Source organism: Electrophorus electricus, chromosome 5, assembly GCF_041902795.1.
Source record: "Electrophorus electricus isolate QZ-2024a chromosome 5, ASM4190279v1, whole genome shotgun sequence".
Lineage (NCBI taxonomy): Eukaryota > Metazoa > Chordata > Actinopteri > Gymnotiformes > Gymnotidae > Electrophorus > Electrophorus electricus.
In genome coordinates, this window is record NC_137501.1 from 20,046,231 (window position 1) to 20,064,161 (window position 17,931).

Sequence of the window (17,931 nt, forward strand, 5' to 3'; positions counted from 1 at the left end):
CCTTTTGTGAGGAATTCTTAAATGCCTGTGATTTTGGAAAACTAAATGCTGATTATCCTAGCATAGATGGCATTAAGCTAAAGAGATTTCTCGTCAGATAAGTGATTCACCATCAATAAACGAAGACATCACACTTCATTTTTGTTCCTTCCATTAGGTACTGGGATAAGCAATTCATTCTGAATCCAGCAATAAAGCCCACCCAGTTGTTTGGTTAAGGTTCCATGGTGTAATGGTTAGCACTCTGGACTCTGAATCCAGTGATCTGAGTTCGACTCTCAGTGGAACCTGCTGAAGTCCCTGTTACCTTGTTTCTGAGACAACATAAAACCAAACCTATTAATTTCATAATGGAAAGGTCTTGATTCTGAAGCCAACAGTACAAACATTCTGTCTTGTTGGATATGGAGTAAAGGTAAGCTTGTGGACTCTGAAATCAGCTATAAGGAAAAATGGTTCTTTTGAAGTTTCCACAGTGTAATGCTTAGTAAGCACTTTTCATTTTAATTGTCAGAGGTCATGCCTCTGTGGCACCTTTCTAAACCTGGCTGACATTTTGAGATTATATGGGTTTTCTTGCTACAACTTATTGTAAATGGCAAAAATGTCTGTCACTTGACCAGATTACAAACATGAGACAAAGCAGTTGTTGCCACAAATTAGGTCAATGCCTTGCCAATCTGTGTGCTGATGATGCTGGACAAGGTAAACCTACCAAATCATGTCTTACAAAAAAAAGACAGGAGATGTGATATATGGAAAGCACTCTGCTATATACGGATTACAAACATGAGACAAAGCAGTTGTTGCCACAATTAGGTCAATGCCTTGCCAATCTGTGTCCTGATGATGTTGGACAAGATAAAGTTATATAAAAGGAACTCATGTCTTACAAAAAAAAGACATGTGATATATAGAAAGCACTCTGCCCTCTGAATCTAGCAATACCCAAGACAAAATATTTTTGGATTCGTTTTATGATGGAATTAAAAGCACTGTGGACTCTGAATCCAGTGAAACACAAGACAATAAGGCTCGATTTGTTGTTTGCAGATTGGGATTGTAAGCAGGCTTGACACTGAATCCGGCAAAAGTAAAGACACAAAAGATATTTTAAACATTTGTATAATATATTTGCAAGTACTACGGACACTGAATCCAGCGATACAGAAGACACAAAACATATTTTTGTTGTTTTGCTTGATGTAACAGTATACACCTGCGGTTGTGATTACATCAATACAAGAAGAGCAAAAGCATTTTTTTGTTGTTTCTGTGGTGTAATAGTTAGCAATCTGGTCTTTGTCTCTGGTGATCCCAGTTCATCACTTGGTGGAACCTATTGAATGCTTGTTGTTCCTTTCAGCTCGCAGGTACTTTCTGGTAGCAAGTTTTTTTAATGGCTGCAGCCTGTATTGATGGATCAGATTCGATTAACCTTTTGTGAGGAATTCTTAAATGCCTGTGATTTTGGAAAACTAAATGCTGATTATCCTACCATAGATGGCATTAAGCTAAAGAGATTTCTCGGCAGATAAGTGATTCACCATCAATAAACGAAGACATCACACTTCATTTTTGTTCCTTCCATTAGGTACTGGGATAAGCAATTCATTCTGAATCCAGCAATAAAGCCCACCCAGTTGTTTGGTTAAGGTTCCATGGTGTAATGGTTAGCACTCTGGACTCTGAATCCAGTGATCTGAGTTCGACTCTCAGTGGAACCTGCTGAAGTCCCTGTTACCTTGTTTCTGAGACAACATAAAACCAAACCTATTAATTTCATAATGGAAAGGTCTTGATTCTGAAGCCAACAGTACAAACATTCTGTCTTGTTGGATATGGAGTAAAGGTAAGCTTGTGGACTCTGAAATCAGCTATAAGGAAAAATGGTTCTTTTGAAGTTTCCACAGTGTAATGCTTAGTAAGCACTTTTCATTTTAATTGTCAGAGGTCATGCCTCTGTGGCACCTTTCTAAACCTGGCTGACATTTTGAGATTATATGGGTTTTCTTGCTACAACTTATTGTAAATGGCAAAAATGTCTGTCACTTGACCAGATTACAAACATGAGACAAAGCAGTTGTTGCCACAAATTAGGTCAATGCCTTGCCAATCTGTGTGCTGATGATGCTGGACAAGGTAAACCTACCAAATCATGTCTTACAAAAAAAAGACAGGAGATGTGATATATGGAAAGCACTCTGCTATATACGGATTACAAACATGAGACAAAGCAGTTGTTGCCACAATTAGGTCAATGCCTTGCCAATCTGTGTCCTGATGATGTTGGACAAGATAAAGTTATATAAAAGGAACTCATGTCTTACAAAAAAAAGACATGTGATATATAGAAAGCACTCTGCCCTCTGAATCTAGCAATACCCAAGACAAAATATTTTTGGATTCGTTTTATGATGGAATTAAAAGCACTGTGGACTCTGAATCCAGTGAAACACAAGACAATAAGGCTCGATTTGTTGTTTGCAGATTGGGATTGTAAGCAGGCTTGACACTGAATCCGGCAAAAGTAAAGACACAAAAGATATTTTAAACATTTGTATAATATATTTGCAAGTACTACGGACACTGAATCCAGCGATACAGAAGACACAAAACATATTTTTGTTGTTTTGCTTGATGTAACAGTATACACCTGCGGTTGTGATTACATCAATACAAGAAGAGCAAAAGCATTTTTTTGTTGTTTCTGTGGTGTAATAGTTAGCAATCTGGTCTTTGTCTCTGGTGATCCCAGTTCATCACTTGGTGGAACCTATTGAATGCTTGTTGTTCCTTTCAGCTCGCAGGTACTTTCTGGTAGCAAGTTTTTTTAATGGCTGCAGCCTGTATTGATGGATCAGATTCGATTAACCTTTTGTGAGGAATTCTTAAATGCCTGTGATTTTGGAAAACTAAATGCTGATTATCCTACCATAGATGGCATTAAGCTAAAGAAATTTCTCGGCAGATAAGTGATTCACCATCAATAAACGAAGACATCACACTTCATTTTTGTTCCTTCCATTAGGTACTGGGATAAGCAATTCATTCTGAATCCAGCAATACAGGCCACCCAGGTGCTTGGTTAAGGTTCCATGGTGTAATGGTTAGCACTCTGGACTCTGAATCCAATCATCTGAGTTCGACTCTCAGTGGAACCTGCTGAAGTCCCTGTTACCTTGTTTCTGAGATAATATAAAACCAAACCTATTAATTTCATAATGGAAAGGTCTGGATTCTGAAGCCACCAGTACAAACATGTTGTCTTGTTGGTTATGGGGTAAAGGTAAGCATTGTGGACTCTGAAATCAGCTATAAGGAAAAAGGGTTCTTTTGAAGTTTCCACAGTGTAATGCTTAGCACTTTTCATTTTAATTGTCAGAGGTCATGCCTCCGTGGCACCTTTCTAAACCTGGCTGACATTTTGAGATTATATGGGTTTTCTTGCTACAATTTATTGTAAATGGCAAAAATGACTGTCTCTTGACCAGATTACAAACATGAGACAAAGCAGTTGTTGCCACAATTAGGTCAATGCCTTGCCAATCTGAGTGCTGTTGATGTTGGACAAGGTAAACCTTCCAAATCATGTCTTACAAAAAAAAGACAGGAGATGTGATATATGGAAAGCACTCTGCCATATACGGATTACAAACATGAGACAAAGCAGTTGTTGCCACAATTAGGTCAATGCCTTGCCAATCTGTGTCCTGATGATATTGGACAAGATAAAGTTATATAAAAGGAACTCATGTCTTACAAAAAAAAGACAGATGTGATATATATAGAAAGCACTCTGCCCTCTGAATCTAGCAATACAGAAGACAAAACATTTTTGGATTTGTTTTATGATGGAATTGAAAGCACTGTGGACTCTGAATCCAGTGAAACACAAGACAATAAGGCTCGATTTGTTGTTTGCAGATTGGGATTGTAAGCAGGCTTGACACTGATTCCGGCAAAAGTAAAGACACAAAAGATATTTTAAACATTTGTATAATATATTTGCAAGTACTACGGACACTGAATCCAGCGAAACAGAAGACACAAAACATATTTTTGTTGTTTTGCTTGATGTAACAGTATACACCTGCGGTTGTGATTACATCAATACAAGAAGAGCAAAAGCATTTTTTTTGTTGTTTCTGTGGTGTAATAGTTAGCAATCTGGTCTTTGTCTCTGGTGATCCCAGTTCAACACTTGGTGGAACCTATTGAATGCTTGTTGTTCCTTTCAGCTCGCAGGTACTTTCTGGTAGCAAGTTTTTTTAATGGCTGCAGCCTGTATTGATGGATCAGATTCGATTAACCTTTTGTGAGGAATTCTTAAATGCCTGTGATTTTGGAAAACTAAATGCTGATTATCCTAGCATAGATGGCATTAAGCTAAAGAGATTTCTCGGCAGATAAGTGATTCACCATCAATAGACGAAGACATCACACTTCATTTTTGCTCCTTCCATTAGGTACTGGGATAAGCAATTCATTCTGAATCCAACAATACAGGCCACCCAGTTGTTTGGTTAAGGTTCCATGGTTTAATGGTTAGCACTCTGGACTCTGAATCCAGTCATCTGAGTTCGACTTTCAGTGGAACCTGCTGAAGTCCCTGTTACCTTGTTTCTGAGATAATATAAAACCAAACCTATTAATTTCATAATGGAAAGGTCTGGATTCTGAAGCCACCAGTACAAACATGTTGGTTATGGGGTAAAGGTAAGCATTGTGGACTCTGAAATCAGCTATAAGGAAAAAGGGTTCTTTTGAAGTTTCCACAGTGTAATGCTTAGTAAGCACGTTTCATTTTAATTGTCAGAGGTCATGCCTCCGTCGCACCTTTCTAAACCTGGCTGACATTTTGAGATTATATGGGTTTTCTTGCTACAACTTATTGTAAATGGCAAAAATGTCTGTCACTTGACCAGATTACAAACATGAGACAAAGCAGTTGTTGCCACAATTAGGTCAATGCCTTGCCAATCTGTGTGCTGATGATGCTGGACAAGGTAAACCTACCAAATCATGTCTTACAAAAAAAAGACAGGAGATGTGATATATGGAAAGCACTCTGCCATATACGGATTACAAACATGAGTCAAAGCAGTTGTTGCCACAATTAGGTCAATGCCTTGCCAATCTGTGTCCTGATGATGTTGGACAAGATAAAGTTATATAAAAGGAACTCATGTCTTACAAAAAAAAGACAGATGTGATATATAGAAAGCACTCTGCCCTCTGAATCTAGCAATACCGAAGATAAAACATTTTTGGATTTGTTTTATGATGGAATTGAAAGCACTGTGGACTCTGAATCCAGTGAAACACATGACAATAAGGCTCGATTTGTTGTTTGCAGATTGGGATTGTAAGCAGGCTTGACACTGAATCCGGCAAAAGTAAAGACACAAAAGATATTTTAAACATTTGTATAATATATTTGCAAGTACTACGGACACTGAATCCAGCGATACAGAAGACACAAAACATATTTTTGTTGTTTTGCTTGATGTAACAGTATACACCTGCGGTTGTGATTACATCAATACAAGAAGAGCAAAAGCATTTTTTTGTTGTTTCTGTGGTGTAATAGTTAGCAATCTGGTCTTTGTCTCTGGTGTTCCCAGTTCAACTCTTGGTGGAACCTATTGAATGCTTGTTCCTTTCAGCTCGCAGGTACTTTCTGGTAGCAAGTTTTTTTAATGGCTGCAGCCTGTATTGATGGATCAGATTCGATTAACCTTTTGTGAGGAATTCTTAAATGCCTGTGATTTTGGAAAACTAAATGCTGATTATCCTAGCATAGATGGCATTAAGCTAAAGAGATTTCTCGTCAGATAAGTGATTCACCATCAATAAACGAAGACATCACACTTCATTTTTGTTCCTTCCATTAGGTACTGGGATAAGCAATTCATTCTGAATCCAGCAATACAGGCCACCCAGGTGCTTGGTTAAGGTTCCATGGTGTAATGGTTAGCACTCTGGACTCTGAATCCAGTCATCTGAGTTCGACTCTCAGTGGAACCTGCTGAAGTCCCTGTTACCTTGTTTCTGAGATAATATAAAACCAAACCAATTAATTTCATAATGGAAAGGTCTGGATTCTGAAGCCACCAGTACAAACATGTTGTCTTGTTGGTTATGGGGTAAAGGTAAGCATTGTGGACTCTGAAATCAGCTATAAGGAAAAATGGTTCTTTTGAAGTTTCCACAGTGTAATGCTTAGTAAGCACTTTTCATTTTAATTGTCAGAGGTCATGCCTCCGTGGCACCTTTCTAAACCTGGCTGACATTTTGAGATTATATGGGTTTTCTTGCTACAATTTATTGTAAATGGCAAAAATGACTGTCTCTTGACCAGATTACAAACATGAGACAAAGCAGTTGTTGCCACAATTAGGTCAATGCCTTGCCAATCTGAGTGCTGTTGATGTTGGACAAGGTAAACCTTCCAAATCATGTCTTACAAAAAAAAGACAGGAGATGTGATATATGGAAAGCACTCTGCCATATACGGATTACAAACATGAGACAAAGCAGTTGTTGCCACAATTAGGTCAATGCCTTGCCAATCTGTGTCCTGATGATATTGGACAAGATAAAGTTATATAAAAGGAACTCATGTCTTACAAAAAAAAGACAGATGTGATATATATAGAAAGCACTCTGCCCTCTGAATCTAGCAATACAGAAGACAAAACATTTTTGGATTTGTTTTATGATGGAATTGAAAGCACTGTGGACTCTGAATCCAGTGAAACACAAGACAATAAGGCTCGATTTGTTGTTTGCAGATTGGGATTGTAAGCAGGCTTGACACTGATTCCGGCAAAAGTAAAGACACAAAAGATATTTTAAACATTTGTATAATATATTTGCAAGTACTACGGACACTGAATCCAGCGAAACAGAAGACACAAAACATATTTTTGTTGTTTTGCTTGATGTAACAGTATACACCTGCGGTTGTGATTACATCAATACAAGAAGAGCAAAAGCATTTTTTTTGTTGTTTCTGTGGTGTAATAGTTAGCAATCTGGTCTTTGTCTCTGGTGATCCCAGTTCAACACTTGGTGGAACCTATTGAATGCTTGTTGTTCCTTTCAGCTCGCAGGTACTTTCTGGTAGCAAGTTTTTTTAATGGCTGCAGCCTGTATTGATGGATCAGATTCGATTAACCTTTTGTGAGGAATTCTTAAATGCCTGTGATTTTGGAAAACTAAATGCTGATTATCCTAGCATAGATGGCATTAAGCTAAAGAGATTTCTCGGCAGATAAGTGATTCACCATCAATAGACGAAGACATCACACTTCATTTTTGCTCCTTCCATTAGGTACTGGGATAAGCAATTCATTCTGAATCCAACAATACAGGCCACCCAGTTGTTTGGTTAAGGTTCCATGGTTTAATGGTTAGCACTCTGGACTCTGAATCCAGTCATCTGAGTTCGACTTTCAGTGGAACCTGCTGAAGTCCCTGTTACCTTGTTTCTGAGATAATATAAAACCAAACCTATTAATTTCATAATGGAAAGGTCTGGATTCTGAAGCCACCAGTACAAACATGTTGGTTATGGGGTAAAGGTAAGCATTGTGGACTCTGAAATCAGCTATAAGGAAAAAGGGTTCTTTTGAAGTTTCCACAGTGTAATGCTTAGTAAGCACGTTTCATTTTAATTGTCAGAGGTCATGCCTCCGTCGCACCTTTCTAAACCTGGCTGACATTTTGAGATTATATGGGTTTTCTTGCTACAACTTATTGTAAATGGCAAAAATGTCTGTCACTTGACCAGATTACAAACATGAGACAAAGCAGTTGTTGCCACAATTAGGTCAATGCCTTGCCAATCTGTGTGCTGATGATGCTGGACAAGGTAAACCTACCAAATCATGTCTTACAAAAAAAAGACAGGAGATGTGATATATGGAAAGCACTCTGCCATATACGGATTACAAACATGAGACAAAGCAGTTGTTGCCACAATTAGGTCAATGCCTTGCCAATCTGTGTCCTGATGATGTTGGACAAGATAAAGTTATATAAAAGGAACTCATGTCTTACAAAAAAAAGACAGATGTGATATATAGAAAGCACTCTGCCCTCTGAATCTATCAATACCGAAGACAAAACATTTTTCGATTTGTTTTATGATGGAATTGAAAGCACTGTGGACTCTGAATCCAGTGAAACACATGACAATAAGGCTCGATTTGTTGTTTGCAGATTGGGATTGTAAGCAGGCTTGACACTGAATCCGGCAAAAGTAAAGACACAAAAGATATTTTAAACATTTGTATAATATATTTGCAAGTACTACGGACACTGAATCCAGCGATACAGAAGACACAAAACATATTTTTGTTGTTTTGCTTGATGTAACAGTATACACCTGCGGTTGTGATTACATCAATACAAGAAGAGCAAAAGCATTTTTTTGTTGTTTCTGTGGTGTAATAGTTAGCAATCTGGTCTTTGTCTCTGGTGTTCCCAGTTCAACTCTTGGTGGAACCTATTGAATGCTTGTTCCTTTCAGCTCGCAGGTACTTTCTGGTAGCAAGTTTTTTTAATGGCTGCAGCCTGTATTGATGGATCAGATTCGATTAACCTTTTGTGAGGAATTCTTAAATGCCTGTGATTTTGGAAAACTAAATGCTGATTATCCTAGCATAGATGGTATTAAGCTAAAGAGATTTCTCGGCAGATAAGTGATTCACCAGCAATAAACGAAGACATCACACTTCATTTTTGTTCCTTCCATTAGGTACTGGGATAAGCAATTCATTCTGAATCCAGCAATACAGGCCACCCAGGTGCTTGGTTAAGGATCCTTGGTGTAATGGTTAGCACTCTGGACTCTGAATCCAGTGATCTGAGTTCGACTCTCAGTGGAACATGTTGAAGTCCCTAATACCTTGTTTCTGAGACAACATAAAACCAAACCTATCAATTTTATAATGGAAAGGTCTGGATTCTGAAGACACAAGTACAAACATGTTGTCTTGTTGGTTATGGAGTAAAGGTAAGCATTGTGGACTCTGAAATCAGCTATAAGGAAAACGGCTTCTTTTGAAGTTTCCACAGTGTAATGCTAAGTAAGCACTTTTCATTTTAATTGTCAGAGGTCATGCCTCCGTGGCACCTTTCTAAACCTGGCTGACATTTTGAGATTATATGGGTTTTCTTGCTACAATTTATTGTAAATGGCAAAAATGTCTGTCACTTGACCAGATTACAAACATGAGACAAAGCAGTTGTTGCCACAATTAGGTCAATGCCTTGCCAATCTGTGTGCTGATGATGCTGGACAAGGTAAACCTACCAAATCATGTCTTACAAAAAAAAGACAGGAGATGTGATATATGGAAAGCACTCTGCCATATACGGATTACAAACATGACACAAAGCAGTTGTTGCCACAATTCGGTCAATGCCTTGCCAATCTGTGTCCTGATGATGTTGGACAAGATAAAGTTATATAAAAGGAACTCATGTCTTACAAAAAAAAGACAGATGTGATAAATAGAAAGCACTCTGCCCTCTGAATCTAGCAATACAGAAGACAAAACATTTTTGGATTTGTTTTATGATGGAATTGAAAGCACTGTGGACTCTGAATCCAGTGAAACACAAGACAATAAGGCTCGATTTGTTGTTTGCAGATTGGGATTGTAAGCAGGCTTGACACTGAATCCGGCAAAAGTAAAGACACAAAAGATATTTTAAATGTTTGTATAATATATTTGCAAGTACTGCGGACACTGAATCCAGCGATACAGAAGACACGAAACATATTTTTGTTGTTTTGCTTGATGTAACAGTATACACCTGCAGTTGTGATTACATCAATACAAGAAGAGCAAAAGCATTTTTTTGTTGTTTCTGTGGTGTAATAGTTAGCAATCTGGTCTTTGTCTCTGGTGATCCCAGTTCAACTCTTGGTGGAACCTATTGAATGCTTGTTGTTCCTTTCAGCTCGCAGGTACTTTCTGGTAGCAAGTTTTTTTAAGGGCTGCAGCCAGTGTTGATGGATCAGATTCGATTAACCTTTTGTGAGGAATTCTTAAATGCCTGTGATTTTGGAAAACTAAATGCTGATTATCCTAGCATAGATGGCAATAACATAAAGAGATTTCTCGGCAGATAAGTGATTCACCATCAATAAACGAAGACATCACACTTCATTTTTGTTCCTTCCATTAGGTACTGGGATAAGCAATTCATTCTGAATCCAGCAATACAGGCCACCCAGGAGCTTGGTTAAAGTTCCAAGATGTAGTGGTTAGCACTCTGGACTCTGAATCCAGTCATCTGAGTTCGACTCTCAGTGGAACCTGCTGAAGTCCCTGTTACCTTGTTTCTGAGATAATATAAAACCAAACCAATTAATTTCATAATGGAAAGGTCTGGATTCTGAAGCCACCAGTACAAACATGTTGTCTTGTTGGTTATGGGGTAAAGGTAAGCATTGTGGACTCTGAAATCAGCTATAAGGAAAAATGGTTCTTTTGAAGTTTCCACAGTGTAATGCTTAGTAAGCACTTTTCATTTTAATTGTCAGAGGTCATGCCTCCGTGGCACCTTTCTAAACCTGGCTGACATTTTGAGATTATATGGGTTTTCTTGCTACAATTTATTGTAAATGGCAAAAATGACTGTCTCTTGACCAGATTACAAACATGAGACAAAGCAGTTGTTGCCACAATTAGGTCAATGCCTTGCCAATCTGTGTGCTGTTGATGTTGGACAAGGTAAACCTTCCAAATCATGTCTTACAAAAAAAAGACAGGAGATGTGATATATGGAAAGCACTCTGCCATATACGGATTACAAACATGAGACAAAGCAGTTGTTGCCACAATTAGGTCAATGCCTTGCCAATCTGTGTCCTGATGATATTGGACAAGATAAAGTTATATAAAAGGAACTCATGTCTTACAAAAAAAAGACAGATGTGATATATATAGAAAGCACTCTGCCCTCTGAATCTAGCAATACAGAAGACAAAACATTTTTGGATTTGTTTTATGATGGAATTGAAAGCACTGTGGACTCTGAATCCAGTGAAACACAAGACAATAAGGCTCGATTTGTTGTTTGCAGATTGGGATTGTAAGCAGGCTTGACACTGATTCCGGCAAAAGTAAAGACACAAAAGATATTTTAAACATTTGTATAATATATTTGCAAGTACTACGGACACTGAATCCAGCGAAACAGAAGACACAAAACATATTTTTGTTGTTTTGCTTGATGTAACAGTATACACCTGCGGTTGTGATTACATCAATACAAGAAGAGCAAAAGCATTTTTTTGTTGTTTCTGTGGTGTAATAGTTAGCAATCTGGTCTTTGTCTCTGGTGATCCCAGTTCAACTCTTGGTGGAACCTATTGAATGCTTGTTGTTCCTTTCAGCTCGCAGGTACTTTCTGGTAGCAAGTTTTTTTAAGGGCTGCAGCCAGTGTTGATGGATCAGATTCGATTAACCTTTTGTGAGGAATTCTTAAATGCCTGTGATTTTGGAAAACTAAATGCTGATTATCCTAGCATAGATGGCAATAACATAAAGAGATTTCTCGGCAGATAAGTGATTCACCATCAATAAACGAAGACATCACACTTCATTTTTGTTCCTTCCATTAGGTACTGGGATAAGCAATTCATTCTGAATCCAGCAATACAGGCCACCCAGGAGCTTGGTTAAAGTTCCAAGATGTAGTGGTTAGCACTCTGGACTCTGAATCCAGTCATCTGAGTTTGACTCTCAGTGGAACCTGCTGAAGTCCTTGTTTCTGAGATAATATAAAACCAAACCTATTAATTTCATAATGGAAAGGTCTGGATTCTGAAGCCACCAGTACAAACATGTTGTCTTGTTGGTTATGGAGTAAAGGTAAGCATTGTGGACTCTGAAATCAGCTATAAGGAAGAAGGGTTGTTTTGAAGTTTCCACAGTGTAATGCTTAGTAAGCAGTTTTCATTTTAATTGTCAGAGGTCATGCCTCCGTGGCACCTTTCTAAACCTGGCTGACATTTTGAGATTATATGGGTTTTCTTGCTACAACTTATTGTAAATGGCAAAAATGTCTGTCACTTGACCAGATTAAAAACATGAGACAAAGCAGTTGTTGCCACAATTAGGTCAATGCCTTGCCAATCTGTGTGCTGATGATGCTGGACAAGGTAAACCTACCAAATCATGTCTTACAATAAAAAGACAGGAGATGTGATATATGGAAAGCACTCTGCCATATACGGATTACAAACATGAGACAAAGCAGTTGTTGGCACAATTAGGTCAATGCCTTGCCAATCTGTGTCCTGATGATGTTGGACAAGATAAAGTTATATAAAAGGAACTCATGTCTTACAAAAAAAAGACAGATGTGATATATAGAAAGCACTCTGCCCTCTGAATATAGCAATACAGAAGACAAAACATTTTTGCATTTGTTTAATGATGGAATTGAAAGCACTGTGGACTCTGAATCCAGTGAAACACAAGACAATAAGGCTCGATTTGTTGTTTGCAGATTGGGATTGTAAGCAGGCTTGACACTGATTCCGGCAAAAGTAAAGACACAAAAGATATTTTAAACATTTGTATAATATATTTGCAAGTACTACGGACACTGAATCCAGCGATACAGAAGACACAAAACATATTTTTGTTGTTTTGCTTGATGTAACAGTATACACCTGCGGTTGTGATTACATCAATACAAGAAGAGCAAAAGCATTTTTGTTGTTGTTTCTGTGGTGTAATAGTTAGCAATCTGGTCTTTGTCTCTGGTGATCCCAGTTCAACACTTGGTGGAACCTATTGAATGCTTGTTGTTCCTTTCAGCTCGCAGGTACTTTCTGGTAGCAAGTTTTTTTAATGGCTGCAGCCTGTATTGATGGATCAGATTCGATTAACCTTTTGTGAGGAATTCTTAAATGCCTGTGATTTTGGAAAACTAAATGCTGATTATCCTAGCATAGATGGCATTAAGCTAAAGAGATTTCTCGGCAGATAAGTGATTCACCATCAATAGACGAAGACATCACACTTCATTTTTGTTCCTTCCATTAGGTACTGGGATAAGCAATTCATTCTGAATCCAGCAATACAGGCCACCCAGTTGTTTGGTTAAGGTTCCATGGTTTAATGGTTAGCACTCTGGACTCTGAATCCAGTGATCTGAGTTCGACTTTCAGTGAAACCTGCTGAAGTCCTTGTGTCTGAGATAATATAAAACTAAATCTATTAATTTCATAATGGAAAGGTCTGGATTCTGAAGCCACCATTACAAACATGTTGTCTTGTTGGTTATGGGGTAAAGGTAAGCATTGTGGACTCTGAAATCAGCTATAAGGAAAAAGGGTTCTTTTGAAGTTTCCACAGTGTAATGCTTAGTAAGCACGTTTCATTTTAATTGTCAGAGGTCATGCCTCCTTGGCACCTTTCTAAACCTGGCTGACATTTTGAGATTATATGGGTTTTCTTGCTACAATTTATTGTAAATGGCAAAAATGTCTGTCACTTGACCAGATTACAAACATGAGACAAAGTAGTTGTTGCCACAATTAGGTCAATGCCTTGCCAATCTGTGTGCTGATGATGCTGGACAAGGTAAACCTACCAAATCATGTCTTACAAAAAAAAGACAGGAGATGTGATATATGGATAGCACTCTGCCATATACGGATTACAAACATGAGACAAAGCAGTTGTTGCCACAATTAGGTCAATGCCTTGCCAATCTGTGTCCTGATGATGTTGGACAAAATAAAGTTATATAAAAGGAACTCATGTCTTACAAAAAAAAGACAGATGTGATATATAGAAAGCACTCTGCCCTCTGAATCTAGCAATACAGAAGACAAAACATTTTTGGATTTGTTTTATGATGGAATTGAAAGCACTGTGGACTCTGAATCCAGTGAAACACAAGACAATAAGGCTCGATTTGTTGTTTGCAGATTGGGATTGTAAGCAGGCTTGACACTGAATCCGGCAAAAGTAAAGACACAAAAGATATTTTAAACATTTGTATAATATATTTGCAAGTACTGCGGACACTGAATCCAGCGATACAGAAGACACGAAACATATTTTTGTTGTTTTGCTTGATGTAACAGTATACACCTGCGGTTGTGATTACATCAATACAAGAAGAGCAAAAGCATTTTTTTGTTGTTTCTGTGGTGTAATAGTTAGCAATCTGGTCTTTGTCTCTGGTGATCCCAGTTCAACTCTTGGTGGAACCTATTGAATGCTTGTTGTTCATTTCAGCTCGCAGGTACTTTCTGGTAGCAAGTTTTTGCTGGACAAGGTAAACCTACCAAATCATGTCTTACAATAAAAAGACAGGAGATGTGATATATGGAAAGCACTCTGCCATATACGGATTACAAACATGAGACAAAGCAGTTGTTGCCACAATTAGGTCAATGCCTTGCCAATCTGTGTCCTGATGATGTTGGACAAGATAAAGTTATATAAAAGGAACTCATGTCTTACAAAAAAAAGACAGATGTGATATATAGAAAGCACTCTGCCCTCTGAATCTAGCAATACAGAAGACAAAACATTTTTGGATTTGTTTTATGATGGAGTTGAAAGCACTGTGGACTCTGAATCCAGTGAAACACAAGACAATAAGGCTCGATTTGTTGTTTGCAGATTGGGATTGTAAGCAGGCTTGACACTGAATCCGGCAAAAGTAAAGACACAAAAGATATTTTAAACATTTGTATAATATATTTGCAAGTACTACGGAAACTGAGTCCAGCGATAGAGAAGACACAAAACATATATTTGTTGTTTTGCTTGATGTAACAGTTTACACCTGCGGTTGTGATTACATCAATACAAGCAGAGCAAAAGCATTTTTTTGTTGTTTCTGTGGTGTAATAGTTAGCAATCTGGTCTTTGTCTCTGGTGATCCCAGTTCAACTCTTGGTGGAACCTATTGAATGCTTGTTGTTCATTTCAGCTCGCAGGTACTTTCTGGTAGCAAGTTTTTTTAATGGCTGCAGCCTGTATTGATGGATCAGATTCGATGAAACTTTTGTGAGGAATTCTTAAATGCCTGTGATTTTGGAAAACTAAATGCTGATTATCCTAGCATAGATGGTATTAAGCTAAAGAGATTTCTCGTCAGATAAGTGATTCACCATCAATAAACGAAGACATCACACTTCATTTTTGTTCCTTCCATTAGGTACTGCGATAAGCAATTCATTCTGAATCCAGCAATGCAGGCCACCCAGTTGTTTGGTTAAGGTTTCATGGTGTAATGGTTTGCACTCTGGACTCTGAATCCAGTGATTTGAGTTTGACTCTCAGTGGAACCTGTTGAAGTCCCTATTACCTTGTTTCTGAGACAACATAAAACCAACCCTATCAATTTTATAATGGAAAGTTATGGATTCTGTAGCCACCATACAAAAATGTCTTACAAAAAAAAGACAGATGTGATATATAGAAAGCACTCTGCCCTCTGAATCTAGCAATATAGAAGACAAAACATTTTTGGATTTGTTTTATGATGGAATTGAAAGGACTGTGGACTCTGAATCCAGTGAAACACAAGACAATAAGGCTTGATTTGTTGTTTGCAGATTGGGATTGTAAGCAGGCTTGACACTGAATCCAGCAAAAGTAAAGACACAAAAGATATTTTAAACATTTGTATAATATATTTGCAAGTACTACGGACACTGAATCCAGCGATACAGAAGACACGAAACATATTTTTGTTGTTTTGCTTGATGTAACAGTATACACCTGCGGTTGTGATTACATCAATACAAGAAGAGTAAAAGCATTTTTTTGTTGTTTCTGTGGTGTAATAGTTAGCAATCTGGTCTTTGTTTCTGGTGATCACAGTTCAACTCTTGGTGGAACCTATTGAATGCTTGTTGTTCATTTCAGCTCGCAGGTACTTTCTGGTAGCAAGTTTTTTTAATTGCTGCAGCCTGTATTGATGGATCAGATTCGATTAACCTTTTGTGAGGAATTCTTAAATGCCTGTGATTTTGGAAAACTAAATGCTGATTATCCTAGCATAGATGGCATTAAGCTAGAGATTTCTCGGCAGATAAGTGATTCACCATCAATAAACGAAGACATCACACTTCATTTTTGTTCCTTCCATTAGGTACTGGGACAAGCAATTCATTCTGAATCCAGCAATGCAGGCCACCCAGTTGTTTGGTTAAGGTTCCATGCTGTAATGGTTAGCACTCTGGACTCTGAGTTCGACTCTCAGTGGAACTTGTTGAAGTCCCTATTACCTTGTTTCTGAGACAACATAAAACCAAACCTATCAATTTTATAATGGAAAGGTCTGGATTCTGAAGCCACCAGTACAAACATGTTGTCTTGTTGGTTATGGAGTAAAGGTAAGCATTGTGGACTCTGAAATCAGCTATAAGGAAGAAGGTTTGTTTTGAAGTTTCCACAGTGTAATGCTTAGTAAGCAGTTTTCATTTTAAATTGTCAGAGGTCATGCCTCCGTGGTATCTTTCTAAACCTGGCTGACATTTTGAGATTATATGGGTTTTCTTGCTACAACTTATTGTAAATGGCAAAAATGTCTGTCACTTGACCAGATTAAAAACATGAGACAAAGCAGTTGTTGCCACAATTAGGTCAATGCCTTGCCAATCTGTGTGCTGATGATGCTGGACAAGGTAAACCTACCAAATCATGTCTTACAATAAAAAGACAGGAGATGTGATATATGGAAAGCACTCTGCCATATACGGATTACAAACATGAGACAAAGCAGTTGTTGCCACAATTAGGTCAATGCCTTGCCAATCTGTGTCCTGATGATCTTGGACAAGATAAAGTTATATAAAAGGAACTCATGTCTTACAAAAAAAAGACATGTGATATATAGAAAGCACTCTGCCCTCTGAATCTAGCAATACAGAAGACAAAACATTTTTGGATTTGTTTTATGATGGAATTGAAAGCACTGTGGACTCTGAATCCAGTGAAACACAAGACAATAAGGCTCGATTTGTTGTTTGCAGATTGGGATTGTAAGCAGGCTTGACACTGAATCCGGCAAAAGTAAAGACACAAAAGATATTTTAAACATTTGTATAATATATTTGCAAGTACTACGGACACTGAGTCCAGCGATAGAGAAGACACAAAACATATATTTGTTGTTTTGCTTGATGTAACAGTTTACACCTGCGGTTGTGATTACATCAATACAAGCAGAGCAAAAGCATTTTTTTGTTGTTTCTGTGGTGTAATAGTTAGCAATCTGGTCTTTGTCTCTGGTGATCCCAGTTCAACTCTTGGTGGAACCTATTGAATGCTTGTTGTTCATTTCAGCTCGCAGGTACTTTCTGGTAGCAAGTTTTTTTAATGGCTGCAGCCTGTATTGATGGATCAGATTCGATTAAACTTTTGTGAGGAATTCTTAAATGCCTGTGATTTTGGAAAACTAAATGCTGATTATCCTAGCATAGATGGCATTAAGCTAAAGAGATTTCTCGTCAGATAAGTGATTCACCATCAATAAACGAAGACATCACACTTCATTTTTGTTCCTTCCATTAGGTACTGCGATAAGCAATTCATTCTGAATCCAGCAATGCAGGCCACCCAGTTGTTTGGTTAAGGTTTCATGGTGTAATGGTTTGCACTCTGGACTCTGAATCCAGTGATTTGAGTTCGACTCTCAGTGGAACCTGTTGAAGTCCCTATTACCTTGTTTCTGAGACAACATAAAACCAACCCTATCAATTTTATAATGGAAAGTTATGGATTCTGTAGCCACCATACAAACATGTCTTACAAAAAAAAGACAGATGTGATATATAGAAAGCACTCTGCCCTCTGAATCTAGCAATATAGAAGACAAAACATTTTTGGATTTGTTTTATGATGGAATTGAAAGGACTGTGGACTCTGA

General features: G+C 37.9%; 5 non-coding genes across 5 annotated transcripts; all 5 read left to right on the forward strand.

Moving 5' to 3' along the window:
- The first annotated feature begins 218 nt into the window (after positions 1 to 218).
- On the forward strand, positions 219 to 290 carry trnaq-cug (transfer RNA glutamine (anticodon CUG)). Its single transcript has one exon. It is a non-coding gene; the product is annotated as a tRNA-Gln (tRNA).
- A 1,365-nt stretch (positions 291 to 1,655) lies between these two features.
- trnaq-cug (transfer RNA glutamine (anticodon CUG)) lies at positions 1,656 to 1,727 on the forward strand. The gene has a single exon. It is a non-coding gene; the product is annotated as a tRNA-Gln (tRNA).
- A 1,365-nt stretch (positions 1,728 to 3,092) lies between these two features.
- On the forward strand, positions 3,093 to 3,164 carry trnaq-cug (transfer RNA glutamine (anticodon CUG)). Its single transcript has one exon. It is a non-coding gene; the product is annotated as a tRNA-Gln (tRNA).
- A 2,794-nt stretch (positions 3,165 to 5,958) lies between these two features.
- Positions 5,959 to 6,030, forward strand: trnaq-cug (transfer RNA glutamine (anticodon CUG)). Its single transcript has one exon. It is a non-coding gene; the product is annotated as a tRNA-Gln (tRNA).
- Positions 6,031 to 17,637: 11,607 nt separating this feature from the next.
- trnaq-cug (transfer RNA glutamine (anticodon CUG)) lies at positions 17,638 to 17,709 on the forward strand. Its single transcript has one exon. It is a non-coding gene; the product is annotated as a tRNA-Gln (tRNA).
- Positions 17,710 to 17,931: the final 222 nt, after the last annotated feature.